Source organism: Terrapene carolina, unplaced genomic scaffold (assembly GCF_002925995.2).
Source record: "Terrapene carolina triunguis isolate 2854851 unplaced genomic scaffold, T_m_triunguis-2.0 Scaffold193, whole genome shotgun sequence".
NCBI classification, from domain to species: Eukaryota; Metazoa; Chordata; order Testudines; family Emydidae; genus Terrapene; species Terrapene triunguis.
Genome location: NW_020664544.1, coordinates 6,185,041 through 6,204,837, shown reverse-complemented (window position 1 = coordinate 6,204,837; position 19,797 = coordinate 6,185,041). Strand labels below are relative to the sequence as shown.

Genomic DNA, 19,797 nt, shown 5'->3' with positions numbered 1-19,797 from the left:
CAACATCCCAGTAAATTAAACGTTATTACCATTTTACCAACAGGAAAATGGAGGCAGAGCAAGGTTAAGTGATTTGGCCAAGGTTACACAGCAAACTGGTGGCAGAGGTGTGACTAGACCAAAGTGTCCTGACTCCCAATCTGCTGTTCTAACCACTAGGTGCTTTTCCAGCCGAGCTGTAACCAAATCTAACCTGGAGGTGGCTAGATCTGAAGATCTTATATTCTTGGGACCCAATTCTGCATAGTCACACCAGTGTCAATCTGGATTAACTCCACTGAAGTCTGATCCTAACTCCATCGACACAATAGGCCCTGACTTTCCTACCACAACTGTTTTACATCAACATAACTCCACTGAGGTCAATGCAGCTACTCCTGATTTACACCAGGGAAAACAAAACTCAGGACCATCAGCCTTACTGAGTGACCACATCTTTGCCTCAGTTCCCCAATCTGTAAAATGGAGGATAATTATACTCCAGAGAGGTCCAGCCGGGTGTTAAAGTTTTTGATGGCGGGGCCAAAGCCTTCTCAGTCAATGAGATCTGGATCAAACCTTGCAAAGGCAGAGTGCTACACGAACATAGAGAGGGACAAGATGGATGAGGGAATATCTTTTATTGGACCAACTTTTGTTAATGAGAGAGACAAGCTTTCTTTCAGGACCTGAAGAACAGCTTTGTGTAAGCTTGCAAGTTTGTCTCTCTCACCAACAGAAGTTGGTCCAGTAAAAGATATTACCTCACCCACCTCGTCCCTCTAATATCCTGGGACCAACACGGCTACAACAACACTAGAAACAATAAGAACACTTACTAATATTTGGCACTTGCCTTCAAAGCACATTAAAAGCATTCTTCTTCATAAGCCCTCTGGAATGTAGGTAATATATGTATTATCGCCATTGTACAGATGGGAAAACAGATACCGAAAGATCAAATGACTTGGCCAGTGCCATACAGTGAGTCAGTAGCAGAGCTAAGAGAAAACCCAGGAGATGGTTTCGAGTCCTATAACCAGACCACATCTCTCTCTACATGTACCTTTGTGCTTCATATATTCCATATCAATGTTAGGACACTTAAGTGCAACAAGCCCTTGATTAAAAGAAAATAGGGCAGCCTTTACATTATGCTACAGGTTCATGCTTCCATGCACCCTTCAGTGAAGCTGACAGACAGGGGTTTCACTGCTGTTTCTAATATAAACCCACATGCTGCTGAAGAGCAACTGAGCTCAGAACCCAGTCACTTTTACTCAGAGCCAAACGACAATCCATGCGTGGGTTGGTGTTAGCCACAGTGCCTCAAAGCTCTCAGTGCATTGCCGCAGCTCGCCCAGCTCAGCTGACTTTAATTAAGTGAAATCTCACTGTAATTACCTAGATGAGGACAATAGAGTAACGGTTAGTTTAGGCAGCCTGGGATCGTTTACACTACAGCTTTATCTGTGCTGCAATCAGTCAGCATTAGCCTCTTTCTCCAGCATAAGAGGTTGGAGGATGTGTAGGGATGACAATACTAAGAAGTGACTGGGGGGTGGGGGCACGGGCACAGAATTGCATGCCTAGAGAGAAAGTAATTGAACTTATTTTTTAATCTTGCTGCTCACGCAGGTGCCAACAGTGTGTCTGATGCTGTTCTTATTGGAGTTTTGCCATAGCCACACTGGTTGCAGGATTAGGTGCTGCAACAGGGGGACCCCAGAAAAATGAAATCACATATACCTGCGAACCGTGCTGCATTTGCAACAACTGCATGTGACACTTTGCAATTTTGTGGCTTCAGTCTTTAGTACTTGCCCTTATCAACCATGCTACAGGATTCTGTAGTGTCAGTGTCCCAGATCTTATTTATGATGGCAAGACTTGTAGGTTTTTGCATCTTTGAAGTAGTTGTACAGTACAGTAGTTTTAGGTTTCTTAAGGGTGCGAAGAGAATTAATCATTAGCAATAATCATTAATCCAGTGATCAACACCCACCAGCCCTCCTCCACAGCCAGGCAATCACTCCACCCTACTGAGCTCAGCAACTACCCTCCTGAACCCCACACCCTTCCTCCTTCCAAGGCTGGCACTCACTCCAACCCCCTGAGCCCCACACCCACCCCCCTTCCAAAGCTGGCACCCACTGCAACCTCCTGAGTATTGCACCCATCCCCCTTCCAAGCCTAGGGCCTATTCCACCCCCCTCAGCATGACCCCCCACTCCAACCCCCTGACCCCCACCCCCTCAGCATGACCCCACACACTCTACCTCCCTGAGCCCCACTCTCAGCACTGCCTCCCCCCCTTCACCCAGCTGAGCTCAGTATCCACCCCCCTCTCTGAGCACTGACTTCTACCCCTCTCCAACACCCAGCTGGCCCCGGGGCGAGCCTCTCACGTGTGCACCGAACCCCCCTGCGCTCGGTGCCTCCCCTCCAGCTGGATTTCACTTGCTGGCAGAGGTGAGCACAGGGCCGCCCTACGGCGCATGCGCCAACTCCATCCTCATTCTCCCCCCCCCCCCCCCCCGCCGCCGCCGCCGCCGCCTATGGGGCTGCGCGCGCGACAGGCTGAAAAGGCGGCGCGAGGCGCCTCGCGCGCTCCCTCTCACTCCCTTTTTTTCCCCCTCCCCTCCCTCCCCCCCTCATCGCTCGCGCTCGAGCCTGAGTCGCGAGACTGGCTGCGGCGGCCACGTAGCGCTGCGGCGGCGGCGGCTGAGGGGAGCGGGAGCCGCGTCCGGCGGCGGCGGGGCCTGGGCCTGAGGCGGCAGCTACGCGAGCGCCGCGGCGGCGGCGGCGGCTTCGGGGGCTGAGCGGGAGGGAGGGCCCCTGGCGCCCGCCCCCCTCCCTCCCCTCCACCGCCCGGCATGGACGGCGGCGGAGGAGGCCAAGAGGGGCTCGGCCTGGGTGAGTGTGGGCCGCCCGCCCGGCAGGGGACCCCCGTCGGGCCTGGGGGCAGCCGGCTGGTAGCGCTAGGCCCAGCCTCGGGGGGGGAAGGAACTTGGGCAGAGTCGCTTCCCGGCCTGGGGGGGAGTGGGGTGCGCCGGCTGCTGCGCCCTGGGGAGGCTGCAGCACCCGGGGGAGGCGCACCCTGGGGTGCGCGGGGCGTGTGCCAGCTACTGCACCTTGGGGGCAGAGGGGTCGTACGGGGGGGTTGCACCAGCTGCACCAGCTGCTTGTAGCCCGGGCAGGTGGGGGCTGGGTTGCATGAAGCAGGTAAACCTTCTCTTGCTGCATCTTGCATTGAGCTGGGGGGAAGGGGGGGGGTTGCATTTCCACACACCCCCTCCCTTCGCTCGATGATGTGCCTGGGTCTCGCCTTCCTCCTTCCCTGGAATAAGTGTGGGGCAACGGAGAGATCAGGGGCAACCTCTTCCCCCTGTCACCTGCGAGCAGTGCACCCGCCACCCACTGTGTGTGCATGTCCCAGATTGGCAGGGATGCGTGGGGGCTGTTAAATGCATCCCCTTCCCTCCTCTGTTGCTGGCTCTGGAGTTGTTCTGGGGTTATGTAGGGAGGGGAAATGTATTCTCCTTTTTCTCCCCCCGGTGATTCCTACTCTAGGGCTGTCAAGGGGTGTGGGCAATGGTTTCTAGTTTCTTCAATCACTCCATAAGGCACATTGCCTTGATGATCCCAGGACAAATCGTGCAGTATGCATGCTTCAGTTTGTATGGAGCTGTCTTGTGTGCGGCTCATGGATCTGTGACTATCTTGGTACTGTACCTGCATTGCAAGAATGAAATGGTTAAGCATAACAGTATTATATGTGCACTTTTTTTTTTTATTGTGCTTGAGGTTTTGGGGTTGGGTGTAGAAGTGATCTAAGGAAGAGTGGAGGAGATAGTGTGTGCACTGAGGATATGAGGGATGTGCATTTTTTCAGGGGATGACCTGCGCCTTATTGTTCTGGGAATGGCAACTGGCACATGCTTTGTTGACAGTGGTGTATGCACGATGAATCAGGAGAATGATGCTGGTGTGTGTGCACTGAATAGAGGAGATGCTCTAATGTGCAAGCATTGATTTGTGAAAGATGGTCTGATGCACCTTGATTTGTCATGGCATTGACTGCCTGCCTTGTTTGTTCACGTGGTCTTAATGTGGAGGTTAGCCTTGTGCATCCACTGGTTTGAGCTCTGATATGCCTGTACTGAATTGCATTGGTGTGGGTTCTGGGATCATAGAGTATGTTATGGAAAAAGGATGGGTGTGTGTGTGTGTGTGTGTTGAGAATCTCATTTAAAAAGTATAGTATCTTTAACGACTTTTTACAGACTGTCTTTGGTTTAAAAAAATCATCCCTTTCCACTTTCAACACCTAACATGGTTTTAGTATAACCAGTGGTACCTTGTTTCTAGAGTCTTTTCCCTCCCCTTTTCACCTGCTTAAGATACTTTGTCTATTTTATGGTGATTAATCAAGCACCTACAGTGTGTTTGTACTGTATGAAAAAAGAAAAACCCAATCCCTGCCATACACAGTTTATGCTCAAATCTTGATATTGACAACATAAGTCAGGGGTGGTGCAGATGTTGGGTAGGAGGCTTCTCAGAGTGTACAACTGAGAGATCATAAAACGTGAAATAATTCAATAGTTTATATTGACTTTGTAATTATGCAGTTGTGCAGTGCCTGGGGAGAGGGGTTTTATACATTTCTTACTGTAAAAATTTTTAGTGAGCTGTGTTCAGTTTTTTTCAGAATTGTATTTAGTGATTTGGGTTTCTCCAGCTACCAGCTTCAGAACTGACCTGCAAGAAACTAGATCTGGTATATTTGTGAAGGTCATTTCAGAATGAAAATAAAGCTGTAGTATGAAGTAGCTTGTGTAATTGTTTAGCTTTATAACGTGGACTTACGTCATTTACACTAGCAGAAGCTATTTGGCTTGCACTTTTAAGCTAGTACTGTATCACTGACCTATTTTAAATGATCTGGTGGGTTAAGTGGTATTGCTTTTTTTGTTTGTTTGACACTAATGTGAAAATACAGAGGTTCAGTTTTTCCGAGTACATCGTTCATGAGGAGATCTCTACTTTAGTAACAAGTTAGCTAGATTTTAAGGGTAGTACACCTCTACCCCGATATAATGCGGACCGATATAACGCGGTAAAGCAGCGCTCGGGGGGGGGGGGGGAGGGGGAGGGGGAGGCTGCGCACTCCGGTAGATCAAAGCAAGTTCAATATAACGCGGTTTCACCTATAACACGGTAAGAATTTTTTTGGCTTCCGAGGATAGCGTTATATCAGGGTAGAGGTGTATATCAATTTGGACACGTAGGATGCTGGGAGAATCTGCTTTTGTTGTCTGAGTGTTAGGGTTAGGGAATGTGAGAATATCATACTATAATTAGAGTTGAGTAATTGCATATAAAGGGGAAAACTCTGTGTGTGTGTGTGTGTGTGTGTGTGTGTGTGTGTGTGTGTGTGTGTGTATATACATACAGGAAGTTTCTTCCCCATTTAGAGCTAGAGGAGCTTATGTAGTGTTAGCCTCAGGAAGAGCTGGTGAAAAAATCCTTTAAACTCGTGCAGCTAAACTTGGATAGACCTCAATAAACAAGAGAACATCTTTCATCCTTATTATCATGTTTTATATATGAATGTTTAATTGAAGAGTAGCGTGCAGACAACATATTCCTGAGACAGGGATAGAAATGTTTTAGGCGATTCCAAAACTGCATGCCAGAAATGACCTACGTTTATTTAGCACTCTCTATATACTAGTGCCATAATATTCCTGTACAAAAAGCAAGCCTATTGTTCCCCTTATGTTAAATTTCTTTTGTGGGGGCAAAGAAGTGGCAACCTGCTGAGAAGATAATCTCTTCTGAAAACCTGCTTCTTTGGGTTAATATTACAGAACTTTTTCTAACCATTTACTTACTTAAATTCCTACAACACAGAGCAGCTAGTCATGTAAGGTGTTCTGCTATGAAAACTGTTGTCTTCCTGTGAGATTCAGCGCTTGGCTTGTACTGGAAGACAAACTGGATAAAATCATAATTTAAAAAAAAAAAAAACTAAAGTTTTTAAAAAATATTTATTTGTGTTGCTAGTTCTTTACACTCTTCCCATTTTATAATCTTAAATTACTAAAGTAGATTATTGTATGTTTACTTAACTTCCCAATTGTTAGTAGAATTTCAGATTTTACATGGAAATTTTGTCTATTAAGAAGCTTCATATTTAAAAGGTTCATCTATACAGAAAAAGATAAGTCCAGGACATTGTTAATATTTTTATTGTAAGAACACAAATTCAGCCACAGAATTGATAAGCAAATACCCCATACTGTAATTGCAGCCTGTGCCATCTTCGGTTATATTGAACTTTTATAAGTCAGGAACGCTAAAATATTTCAACCACGCTAATACTTCTCCATCAGGGTTTGAAGTCAATGGGATTTATGTAATTTAGAAATATAGGTGCTTTAGAATATCCTACCCTTAAATATGGGTTTAGGATTCCAACTTTAGATTTTATTTGTGTATATATATATAAAAAGTTCATATTAACTTTATTGTATTGTAAGTCTAAATAACTTTTCATTATTAACACTGATGCTATTGTTTGTTTTGAAGTAACAAATTTTATACCTCTAAATATTTAATAGAAATACAGTTTTTGTCTCAGATGCTGCAAATACTTGTGTACATGCTTAACTTTAAGTGAGTTCATGTCAGTAAAGTTATTTATCTCCTTAAGCATTTGCAGGATCAAGTTCTGCAATTTTGTAAAATTCAAATAAATTACCCTAATGGTAATGTTATTTTAAAAAAGAAAACCTTTGTAATTTAGTTCATTTTAAATTTTAATCTTCTAAATGAGCAGTAGTACAAATTTTCAATATTTTTTTTTTGAGGCGTCATAAAACTGAGTGATTTAGGAGTACTTGTGGCACCTTAGAGACTAACAAATTTATTTGAGCATAAGCTTTCGTGGGCTACAGCCCACTTCATCGGATGCATAGGCTTCATAGGCTGTAGCCCACGAAAGCTTATGCCCAAATAAATTTGTTAGTCTCTAAGGTGCCACAAGTACTCCTGTTCTTTTTGCGGATACAGACTAACAGGGCTGCTACTCTGAAACCTGAGTGATTTATATCACTCCACCCTGTTGGAGGACAATTGCAGAGGGAGTGAAACTCTTGAGGTAGCTGTGGTGCCAGCAGCTCAAACTCATTAGTACAAACAGCTTGCATTAGTTTCCTTGACACTTTCACTCTTCCCTAAGGAGGTTTCCGACCAATAGTTTTCTCTCAGGAGAAGCACTCAGCTTTTAGCCATCCTAAGCTTTGCAAACTGCTGCAACCAGAGCTACATTCAGACTTTCTGGAGCTCCTGCTTGCAGTTTTACTCCTAAATTTGGAAATTTGATTATTTTTGAGGGAAAGTGTGTTTAAAAGGAATATAGGAAAGAGTTTAGTAATGGGCTTGCTGCTTGTTGCTACAATGCAAAAAATGATTTAGTATTAAATTAACTTGAAGTTATGAAGCCTCAAAAAAGTTTTCTCAATATAGTTGCAAAAACATCTAAATGCACCCTTGCTCTTATCTGTGCTCAATGTTTGAGAGGCTGCCAAAAAGTGTACTTCTAAAGGCTTATAGCATATTTTTTAAATTGAGGATGACTACTAACTTTCCTTGATAAGGAGATTTGAGTTCTTGTGTCAACAGTATTAGGACCTTGCTGTCAGCTGAGATGAAACCTGTCAAGCAGTTTCATTCTTTTCCAAACACTGAAAACTTCTTTTTAGTCTGTTATTTCTAAATGAATGTCTGAGGGGGTAACCAAGCTAGAGAGACATCATGTAGACAGGTAATCAAGTAGTATAAGAGTACAGATCTGCTTAACTTTTTTCAGGCTGTAGATTTTATGGTTGAAAATTTATGGGCTAGCATTCTATGATCTGCATACCTTCATTTGTTTGAATGTTGTACACAATAAGGTGGAAATATTTGACTTGGAACGTAGCTGAATCTTGCAGATGCAGAGGGCTTATTGGAACTTTGGTTGCACTGTGGCTGGCTGGTTTTGATTAAGACAGTAAAAATCTGCTCCAAATGCTACACTTACTCAGAGGCATTGCTTATTTAAACCTATTTAGAGTTTGTGGTGAAAGGGGTGTTGTAAGACATTAATGTCTCAATGAATGCCGTGTCTGTCAAATCACATGGCAGGCCTAGTGTGAATTTTAGTGGTTAATGTAGGCAGCAGATTAAATCAGCAGAGAGATTGGACATTTACTGTATGTTAATGTGATTGTTAAAGGCTGACAGTCCTGATAGCATCACTATGGTTGTGTTCGACATCTACAGATACACTCATATTTAGAATTTCAGCTAAAGGTGAATGTTCTTTGCAACTTACATTTTAAAAAAATCAAGCAAGCTGGTTTTTTTAAGCAGTAACTTTAATAACTCTCCTTCCTACACACTGTTTTTCTGATTTTTTTTGTTTATTCCTTGCAAGTTAGATCATTTCATAAAATACAAAATGGAATTTGTATCCCTGACTCCAACTAATTCCTCTTGTTTTTCAATCTTAGTGGATCGAGGGGTGCAGCTACAGTTAACTCGGTGAAGGAACCTTATTTAATTAGGATTTCTTGATGGGATCAGTTTACTATCATCATCTCTCTGGGTTCCCTATTCTTTCACTGTGATCAAATCTGGGAACATATCTGGGTTTCCTAAAGATTTACACTGGGAAAGGATTGGCACATGGATAATATGGTTGGTTGCAACCTTAATTCACAATAGGATGGCATCTGCTACCAGTAATGTACCTAGATTTCTTGTAATATAGCATTGCACTTGGAACCAGGTTACTGTTAATAAGACTTCTTCTTTCTGGAGACATGCACTAGAATGGGATTGGCCTTCAATGTACATGATTTTCAGTAAAGTTATGCCGTGAAAAGACAAGCTCTTGTTCAGAGAAGTGATTTTTGGAGTTTGAGACAGGGACCAAATTACATAGCAATAACTCTTCCTCACCCATGTCATGGAGTGGCAAAAATGGCTGCTATGGCCCTCTAGTTCAGGACTCTCAACTTTTCCAGACTACAGTACCCCTTTCAGGAGTCTGATTTGTCTTACATACCCCAAGTTTCACCTCCCTTAAAAACTACTTGCTTACAAAATCAGGCATAAAAATACAAAAATGTCACAGCACACCAGTACCGAAAAATTGCTTGCTTTCTCATTTTTACCATATAATTATAAAATAAATCGACTGGAATATAAATATTGTACTTGCATTTTGGTGTATAGAGCAGTATAAACAAGTCATTGTCTGTATAAAATTTTAGTTTGTATTGACTTTGCTAGTGCTTTTTATGTAGCCTGTTGTAAAACTAGGCAAATATCTAGATGAGTTGAGAACTACTGATCTAATTTGTCTGTTTTTTGAAATGTGCAGGTCTTCTATCTAGTGCAAGGATTAAATCTACTAGTCAGGGTAAAAAAACCACCTCTGCTATCATGCTATGCCTATCTGCCTGTAGGCTATGGCTCCTGCATTTTAAAGATACAGAACAAATTGTGTGCTATTAATTGTAATTTCTTATCTTTTTGTTTTCTTAAAATGTACCTCAGTCATGTCTGAAATCTTTGTTTTGCATGCCCTTATCTGTTTTCTTTCTCTACTTTTTGTTCTCTACTTCCTTCTCTATTTTTTTATTTCTCCTACTTCTCCCCTAAATCTATCTTTTTCTCTTCCTTACTTCTTTTCTAACTTGTACCTTTCTTTGAAGACAGGTTCCTGATCTTATTCTGTAAACTTAGCCAATTTATGGGTGATATAAAATAATTAAAAATAACCTCTCCCACAGACATCCATTTGTGCATCCAGCCACTCTCACATCCCACTTCTGTTCATCCTGCCATCCAAACGTAAAATCCAAAGAATTCTATGAAGTTAAAAGTTCCCCACTGTCTCTCAGCCATCCCTCCTCATCCACAAATCTCTGGCTATTGGAAAAGGGGAGAATGCTAGGATTGCTATTAGAATGCAGTTCCTGGCTCTTGCTCAGTGGCTCCATGTTTTTTGGTTCTTACTGGCAGTTTATCAATTTAATGTTCTCTAACCTTTTTCTGTTCCACTGTTCCCACACTAGAAATCCTGGGCTGTTGCAAGGCAGGTGTTTCCAGTGTAGCCATCGTCAACCCTCTGATTTGGGTCCTTGTCCCCAGTAAATATCTCTTCAGCCCACCTCTTCAGCTATTCATAGCTTTCCCAAGATGTGAATTTGACCTGAATCTCGATACTTCCATTGCTACCTGCAGTTTTCACTCTGGGTTTGCAAAAGCTATGAATAGTAGCTGAGATACTGAAGGTGCGTGTGTTGATTCCAGAGGAGAACATGTCAGGTATACATTTGGTTCCTATTTGGAAGGTTGTTTTTGCAATTATTAGAGCTTGAAATATATTATTTTAAAATGAAAGCATAGATTATGCATAAGTTGGTGGCATTTGTCTAAGAGAGATTCCTATTTGCCACAGGCAGATGAATTTTTCAAGCTCTGGAAAAAGTGTGTTTCTTCACTTCAGCTCTCATGAAGCATCCTAGGATTTGTTATGGCGCTACTTCTCTCTCCTTGCTATCTCGTTGCAAATTGTAGGGTCTGGTTACACCCACCTAAGTAAATTGGTCATTTTAGGGGATCACATCTCTTCATTATATGTGCTTCCAGAACCAGTAACAGGAGTACTGTTTGCTTATATAGGTGCTTTAGTCCAATTACGTGAAGGCACTTTGCAAACATGAATGTAAGCCTCCTCACCCCTGAGAGTTAGGTTTGCAGTACTACAGTGATGAAAAACCTTAGGTGTGTGCTATCCTGATCTTGCACAGAGGGGACGCGAGTTGCCCAGCATCACAGCATGAGTTAGTGGAAGAACTGGGAATAGCATCCAAGAACCCAGCTCTAAATCTCTACCACTGAACTGATAGTAGATAATGTTTTCACCCCTCAGCTCACAGAGAGTGTCTCTTGCATCAGTCCAACAAAAGAAGGTTGACATGAGCTATTTAAATAGTGTGTCTGCACTGGCCATCCTGGCTGATGTAGACCTTTTCAGCATGTCCATACATAACATAACACTCCCTCCAACTGCTGCAGTACTAATGCATTCTCAGTACCTAACCCATAGTTTCCAGCAGAGGTTTGAAAAGCAGGATTTTGTAGGAATGGCAATACATGGCTGGAGAGGTGTTGTACCAAAAAAATTTTGAGATGTGAACTATATAACATTTTTCACTATATAAAATGTGTTTTGTCAAATTAAATGTTAGAAGTATTGCATAAACATGTTCTTTATTTGTTGAAACAAGAAAAGCCTTAAGTTTACATGCATTTCACTTTGTAAAGCAAACTTGGTATGCATAAAATTACAGAAGCTCCAGTAGGTCAAAACAAAGTACAGTAATTAGGAATATAGGAGATCATTGAAAGTTTGCAGGAGTATTGAGAGACTGTGCAAGCAGACCCAGTTGAGACGGCTGCATCAGCATGTTTAGAACTTGTCAACTCTAAACTTCTTTTCTTAAAAGCTTTTCACCATTGCTATTGTGGCTGCAGTTCCACAGGTGGTAGTGCTAACATAGAGACATAGCCACCTATATCTTAACCCCCATGTTGGCTAGACCTGCTCTGAGTAGGGTTCAAATGGGTTAAAATGCTAGCAACAGATCTAAACTAAAACTCCAAACTGGTGTCATCTATATTGGTGGTGGCAATGGAAGGGGATTTTAAAAGAATTAATTGCAGGCAAAGCCTTTTTCTACACTATTACTATAGCAGTGCAGAGTGGACTCAGTATCAGATTAATGATAGTGAGTTACATTCCAAGCACATGTGGTTCCACTAACTGCATTTTCTTTTTTGTGACCCAATATTCCATATATGCACCTTCTGCCCTGGCACTGCAACCCAGAACAGAGGGCAGTTCCTCAGAGAGGGTGTTGTCGGAGTGCAAGTATGCCTTGCATTCACCCCCGCACAGCAGTGGTTTCTGTCCCATGGGGCTGGGACTGGTTCCCCTCTCTGGATGATGTGACCTGAAGCACAGGATTGCAGTGCTACTCAAGTTTGGCTTAGCTGTCCCTCCATCATGACATTAGGTATAACTAATTAATAGACTGGGAATTTGATGATTACGTTCAAATAAATTACTTACAGAATTGCAAACTTTTAATTTTGGACAACGAATGTGTCTTATGTTTGAGGAATAAATATACATATGAAATGCAAGATATAGTATGTGTTTTTATCTCATTTCATAAAACCTTTGTAGGTTTTATCTATTTCACTACTGTTTTCCATTATTTTGAGAGTTTCATGGAGGTTGTTTTGATGGGCTATTAATGTATGATTTTGCACTTTCTAATGTAAAAAGTTGTTCAGCTGTAATTAATCTTCATGACCACTACAGATGTGGTCTTATATTTTGGGGGGGGGGGGGGGTCTCAAAATCTGAGGTCAAGTAAAATGAAGCCTATTGGAAGTAGAGATTTTTATTGAATAATTTTAGTTCTTGCACTTTTTAAATTGTCATAGAAACTATTGCTAAGAAAATATTAAAGTTGCATGATTAATCACTCAAGTCATCAAATGCCAAAGTTGAGGTTACATGTGCAACTGTAACTCCACCTTCTTGTGTGGATGCATTATGATAGTCTTTAGTTATGATCCTCTGCTATTTCCCAAATACACTATATCAAATAAAATTGTAAAACTTTAGATACACAAGGCAGTATCTTGTATTTTTTTATTTTAGTATCTTACACTATTTTATTTGCCAAAACGATCTAGTATTTTTAGACTTCTAAAATGTGTTCTATCTTTAGTGTATGTGTTTTAATAATTTAATCAGCAGCCATTTACTATACCTTTTCTTTCCAGCCATCAGTCTTTAGGTGCCGTTTTGGAGATGAGGCAATTAGAGCGATAGATTAATTGAAAAACTGGCTTGTCTATACTAGTGTATTTCACTAGTGCTTTGTTGTTGTTAATCTGTAATATGTTGTGTAAGAAAGTTTACTGTGTGCATGTCATAGAAATCAATTTAATCAATTCTCATGTTCAATATAGTTATGCACAGTACTAGAAAATGTACATGCTCATGTAATTAATATCATTAATGTATATTATTGTAGCACCTAGGAGCCCTAGTCAGGGACTAGGACCTGTTGTGCTAGGAGCTGTACAAACACAGAACAAAAAGACAGCCCCTTCCCCAAAGACCTTACAGATGGATACTGGTCAGATTAAAGGTTGCATGTGCAGCCATAATTGTCATTTCCTGATGTGTGTGGGGCAACCTTAAGATTCTCAATATTGTAATTGATGGAACTCCATGATTTTTAGTAGGAAAGAGATAGAGAAAATACATTTTATAATGTGGAAGTATGACACCACTAGAACATCCTATCCTATCCACCTTGCAGGGTCCTACTAGGAGTTAGCTCTCTGCTCTGAACATTAGAGTTTGCAGAGGAGAATTCCTTATCTGCAAATTTTAGGTGTGCAGCTTTTATCTTACAAGATTCATAAGGAAATGGTCATTCCTCAGTCCCTGCACATTTCATAGGATATTTAGAGGTCTGTGTTGGAAACATGCACCTTTTGTTTCCAGTGCTTTATGTCGAATACGTTATTTGTATTATGTTAGCACCTATATGCCCCAACCTGAAATCATGGCCCCATTGTGCTAGGCACTACCCCCTATCCCCCCCCAAAAAAGTAAGAGAGAGTCCCTTCCCCAAAGACCTTACAATCTAAATAGACAAGACAAAGACCTTGTCTGTACTGGGATTTCAGCCAGTGGTGTAGCTACACCAGTACGGACCCCTAGAATATACACAGTTTAGACTGGTGTAACACAGTTTGCACTGGCTCATCTTTCTCTGTCCTGACTCTAACTCTCTACAGCTGAGAGTTGTTTGGGAAAAAAATATTGCCAAAGGATGTAGAAAATATTTTTTTCACTCCTTCTCAAAACCAGCTAATGCATCTTTGCTAAAATAATAATAATAATAAATAATATAATTATTCACCCTGGGGTAGGGAACGAACCTGGGACGCTATCCCAAAAAGTGAGTTTCAGAAAATGTTGAGTGCCTGAAAAAGCAGGCAGAATAGAGAGTTATGCAACTTCGCTGTTACAGCCTCTCCCACTATAACCAGCACAATTGTTTGTTATGATTGGTTAAAATCAGTTGACTCTGCAATTGGTATTAAATGGACTCAGGTTTGGTGCTTCTTTAAAAGCATAAATCTCTAAGCACTGATTTATAGTGGTCAAGGGCAGTTGCATTTTTTTTCTCAAGAATCTTCCATTCTTTGCTTCCTGAAGGCAACTCAAGAAGCTAATTGAATTTACAGTCTAGTGGACTTTTTTTATTTTTGAGACTTCTTGGCCAGTGCAGAAATTATAATCAAAATGCCATTGGGAAATGGCAGTTTCATTGCTGACTTTGTTAGACAACCTGCCATACAGTCTGTTTTCCAGGAATTTGGATTAGTAGAGACGTACGCTAGTTGTTTAAATAGTAGTCTGATTCTACATGTGCACCTAGACTTTATGGTTTAGAGTGAACCATGGTGACACTCAGACCTCAGTGGTTCAGGAGCCAAATTAGCGATCAACATTACCCAAAAGAGCCATGTAGAGTGAATTCATTGTTTCCTTTACTATTTGTGTAAATATAATATAAAATTCTTATAGCAAAATGACTTACCAAGTATTCTACAATTGGTAGTAAAAGCATCCTGATTGGTTAATAATTAAATCAGTGTTTTAATATCCTGTGCTTCAAAGAGCTAAAGGAGACATATTAAAGAGCCACTTGTGGTTTGCGAGCCTCAGTCTGAGAATCACTGGGCTAGAACATATTTCAAGATAGTTTTTCTATGTCTGTAGCCAAATTATCTAGGTGTATTATTGTGTTATCTAAAAATAACCCTAAAAAGCAAAGAAAATTTTGTCTTTATCATATAGCAAAGACTATGGGATTATAATATTTTTAAGAACCCTGACAGAACATCCTCTTCAACTTTTTCATGTGAATTTAGTGCTTGCAAAAGATTCCAGATCCATAGATTTGGAGATTCCCTTTAGTCACAGATCTGTAAAACATTGTCCCCCAATTCTTACCTGTAGGTACAGTATAAGATCCTGACCTAATTAATGGAGAAGGCCTCCAGGTTTGCCAGTCTTGTTTGTAGACTCCAGTTGCAGGACGCTGATGCAAGGTATCTTTTTCTGAAATTGGAGCTGTCCAGTCTGCTCCACTTTTCCATGGGAATATTAAATATTTGCAGGCAAATGGCCAGCTCCACATAGTGAATATGTTGCCTGCTAAATTGGTTAAATAGGTGCCTGAGAGTTTTTAAGTATTGTCAAAAAGAAATAATGTGGAACCATTAGAGAGATGGCTGGAGATCTGAATCTTCACATTTGCTATTGTAAAGGTCCTAATGCAAATGTTAAATTCACCTAACAGTCTTGTGTGCTAAGTCTCTGGAGGCCTTTTAGTTTATTTAAGGACAACTGCAGAGTGTGATAGTTCAGTGTTCTAAAGATCAAATTTGGAATATTCAGACTCCCTGTTTCTACAATTTCAGATACCAGCAGATTGACTTAGTCCTTCATCCTTTTGAGAAGGGTAAATGTTTAACGTGTTGAGGTCTTTTGGATGAGGCATATTTAAAAAAAAAAAAAAAGACATTATATAACATTCCACTTTTTTAAAGAGGTTTCATTTGGTTTCTTTAGCCAAAACACACTCTTCTGCCCCAATCATGGTGTATGCTGTATATTTGTAACCTGCTGCCCGCCACCCCAAGGTGCCTAATTCTTGCTAGTGGTTTAAGTATATAGCTTAGGGGCAGGCAAACTTTTTGGCCTGAGGGCCACATTGGGTTTCGTAAATTGTATGGAGGGCTAGTTAGGGGAGGGGGTCATGGCCCAGCCCCCACCTCCTATCGCCCCCCCCCCGGACTCCTGCCCCATCCAACCCCCCCGTTCCCTGATGGCCCCTCTGGGACCCCTGCCCCATCCACACACCCCTACTCCCTGTCCCCTGACCGCTCCCGGACCCCCGCTGCCCCATCCAACCCCTCCTCTCATTCTTGACAACCCCCCCCCCCCCGGAACCCCTACCCCTTCTCCCTGTCCCTTGACTGCCCCCGGAACCCCTGCCCCCTGCCGCCCCATCCAACCCCCCTTCCTTCCTGACTGCCCCCCCCCGGACCCCTGCTCCCATTCAACCCCCTGTTCCCCACCCCGACCCCTATCCACAGCCCAGCCCCCTGACCACCACCCCGAACTTCCCTGCCCTCTATCCAACCCTCCCTGGACCCCTTACCACGCTGCCTGGAGCACCGGTGGCTGGAGGCGCTACAGCTGTGCCGCCTGGCTGGAGCCGGGCCACCCTGCTGCCACCACAGAGCACCGGGTCAGGCCGGGCTCTGCAGCTGCGCTGCCCCAGGAGCTCACATCCCCGCCACTCAGAGCATTGTGCTGGTGGCGGAGCCAGCGAGCAAGCTGAGGCTGCGGGGTGGGGGGGGACAGTGGTGGAGAGGCTGGGGGCGAGGTTCCTGGGCCAGGAGCTCGGGGGCCGGGCAGGACTGTCCCGCGGGCCGTAGTTTGCCCACCTCTGATATAGTTTGTACAGTGCCCTGGGATGAAAGGCGATGTAGAAATGTAAGAGAATATCTTTGGACATGTATACTCTGGCTTTCTAGCATCTATCACTGTTCTCCTGTTACTGATTCTTTTAACAGGCAATATACCCTTACTTTATCAAACTGAGGTGTACTCTCTGTCTCGCTATATATGTGTATATATATTTATACACACCCACTAGAAAAATCGCAGCAATTTGGACTCTTGACATCTGACTTTAGGGTGTGCAAAATAAATTATTAAAAAATATAATAGGAAGGAACTTTGACTGAAAGGTGAATAGAAGTAACAGTATGTTATAACATGCTTATCAGATGAAAGAGGAATGTGTAGGATGGCCGTCTTTTCTTTTTTCTCTTTTCCTTTAACATTTTCTCTGAATTTAGTGTTCTCAAAAGATTTGACAGCCCTGGAGACGGAAGTCCTGTATCCTCAAGCTTCCTTATACTGCCCTGGCAAACTAGAGATCAGAGTTGAGGTGTGTTTAAGAGGATAGTTCAGACTTTCTTCTCGGTCAGTGCTTTGTCTCTCTGCCAAGATTCCAAAGAAGATAGCCAATTAGTGCCAGTTTTCTCGGTAGTTTTAATAAACATGCATATTTGTCCTCTGGGAATTGATTGAGACTGATCCATTTGAAATGGAGATGCCCTAATGCAGGGGTAGACAACCTATGGCACGCGTGCCGAAGGCGGCACGCGAGCTGATTTTCAGTGGCACTCACACTGCCCAGGTCCTGGCCACCGGCCCAGGAGGCTCTGCATTTTAATTTAATTTTAAATGAAGCTTCTTAAACATTTTAAAAACCTTATTTACTTTACATACAACAATAGTTTAGTTATATATTATAGACTTATAGAAAGAGACCTTCTAAAAACGTTAAAATGTATTACTGGCACGTGAAACCTTAAATTAGAGTGAATAAATGAAGACTCGGCACACCACTTCTGAAAGGTTGCCGACCGCTGCCCTAATGTGTGGCCTTTCATTTCAGTAACATGCAAATTACCACCCCTTATGCTGTATCATTTAGTATCTAACCTCTTGAATGACTTGATGGGAAAGTCTTTTCTACGTGCTATACAAACTTTTGGTGATACACTACAGTTCTGGGAAAAAATTATCTCAGATAATCATCATGGAACAGTCTCTTGAATTCTGTTGTGATGATGGTCTCCCAGCAATAAGCATCTTGGCATGTTTATGCTATATTCCCAAAGTTGTGTCAAAAGCACAAAGTAAACTAACTGAAAAAGTAGAGTACTTTATTTTTCTCTACCCTTTCAGTTTTCATTATCTTAGGTGTTACTTGTACCAATGGAAGGTAAAATTATAGAAGCAATTAAGTTAACATGTCTCTTGAAATCTAGCAGGTAATAAGATAGGCTATCGGTCGTACCGACCATCTAGCACATACCACAATTAGATCTGCAGAGACATCCACATTACGGACACGGCATTACTTGGTTTAATTTTTCAATACTTTGTTTGAGAACGAAAATCCGCAGACAAATCAGGAGCCCCTACCTATGGATCTTCCAGATGGCAGAACTTAAGTTTAATTCTTGTTTTGCGCTTGCACTTGTACTTTGGGGTGTTTATATGCAAAGTAGCTGAGATATTTACACCAAGGAAAACAGTGATTAACTACATGCAGTGACCCTTCATGAATTCATTACTAAACATTGACATGACACAACTTGTATCAAATATTGTTTCACTAATTACAAATGAGGTCTCTGGTGCATCTTTCTTTTATTTCAGGCCACTATCCTTCAAAGTTTCTAAGTATATTAAGGCTTTGGTATCTTTGGGTGTGCCTTGAAGTACCATGGCATGTACTGAAATACAGGTTTCCAGAAGCAGAAACTGGTTTGGGAGTTTAATTTTTTAATCAAGTGTTTGCATTTTCAAGTTCATAGTAAATCCTTGATAAAGAATACACTTCCCAATTCAGAGAAAAGTGGTCTCATCACTTCTTAAAGATTTTTTTAGTGCAAAACAATAGTGCGAATTCATTCAGACTTCATTACTTTTACAAAATATAATGCGGAACACATACAAGTTTGCTGGGTAGTGTAATTAAAACTAAATTACATTTGTGAAACAAAAGTATATCTTGTGCCACATTCTCCTTGTATTTTTATCATGCTAGTTCGCTAACTTGCTCATTCTGAAAATTCAGTGGGTAACCCAGTGATTAGTATGAATTAGCAAGGTTCTGTTGTATGTACTGAAAATAACTTGGAGCACTGTTTCTCATCCAGTGGGTCACAACCTCTTGGGAATCTGGGGGAAGTCATGAAAGGCAATTGGGGGTTGCAAGGCACTGAAAATCTTGTTACGGTTTAAAGCAAAGAAAATCTCATTTCCCCCTTGTACATCCTTATCCTTCAAGGTCAAGTGTTCTCTATCAATCTCTTGAAAAACACACAACATGGGCTTATCACTGGTACATTTTTTACTCCTATAATAAATGTTAAGGCGATTGTGAAAATGTTCGACTTGGGTTAAGGGTTGCCTACTTGAAAAGGTTGAAAAACACTGACTTAGAGGTACTAGTCTGAGTTTGGATACCTTTGTGATGCAATACAAGTGAGTTGGTGATTTGGCTGTCAAGGTGGATTTGTTGCTGGTTGTTGAAAGGGGCGAAGTTGACCCACTAACTGGTTAGGAATTTGTTGGAGGTTTGGTCAAAGGGCAGAGGCTGTTCTGGTTTTGGGGCCATAATGTTCTGCCAGTGGTATCATTTTAATTCTTGTATTTGTGCCTATATATTGTGCATAGTGGACCTATAACAAATCAGTAAAAACAGGTGTGTCGTACTTCTGTTCCAAATGTATTTTCCTGCATGAATACTGGCTATTCTGCAGCTGAGGCACTGTATCTTAAACAATGTACATGGTTTATAGCTGCACGTGAAGTTTTACTACCTATAAACTCTGCAAATCCTGTTGCCCTGGGACTTGGTGCACCTGCTGATTGCCAATATAACTAAAAAGAGTTAACGGGCCACTTTACCTTGAGCAGTCCCTTGAAATATGAGTTAAGTACTTATGCTAAACAATCTGTTCCGTCTTGTATTAAGCTGTGACACTCTGAGTAAGGCC

At 41.9% G+C, this 19,797-nt stretch overlaps 1 protein-coding gene across 1 annotated transcript in view; it reads left to right on the top strand.

The window, feature by feature from the left end:
- Positions 1 to 2,590: 2,590 nt before the first annotated feature.
- The window catches only part of ZNF652 (zinc finger protein 652), a 36,834-nt gene continuing 19,627 nt past the window's right edge, over positions 2,591 to 19,797 (top strand). The window contains exon 1 of the mRNA XM_026654723.2: positions 2,591 to 2,895. The gene's annotated coding sequence lies outside the window, so the exon portion shown is untranslated. The remainder of the gene's footprint in view (positions 2,896 to 19,797) is intronic.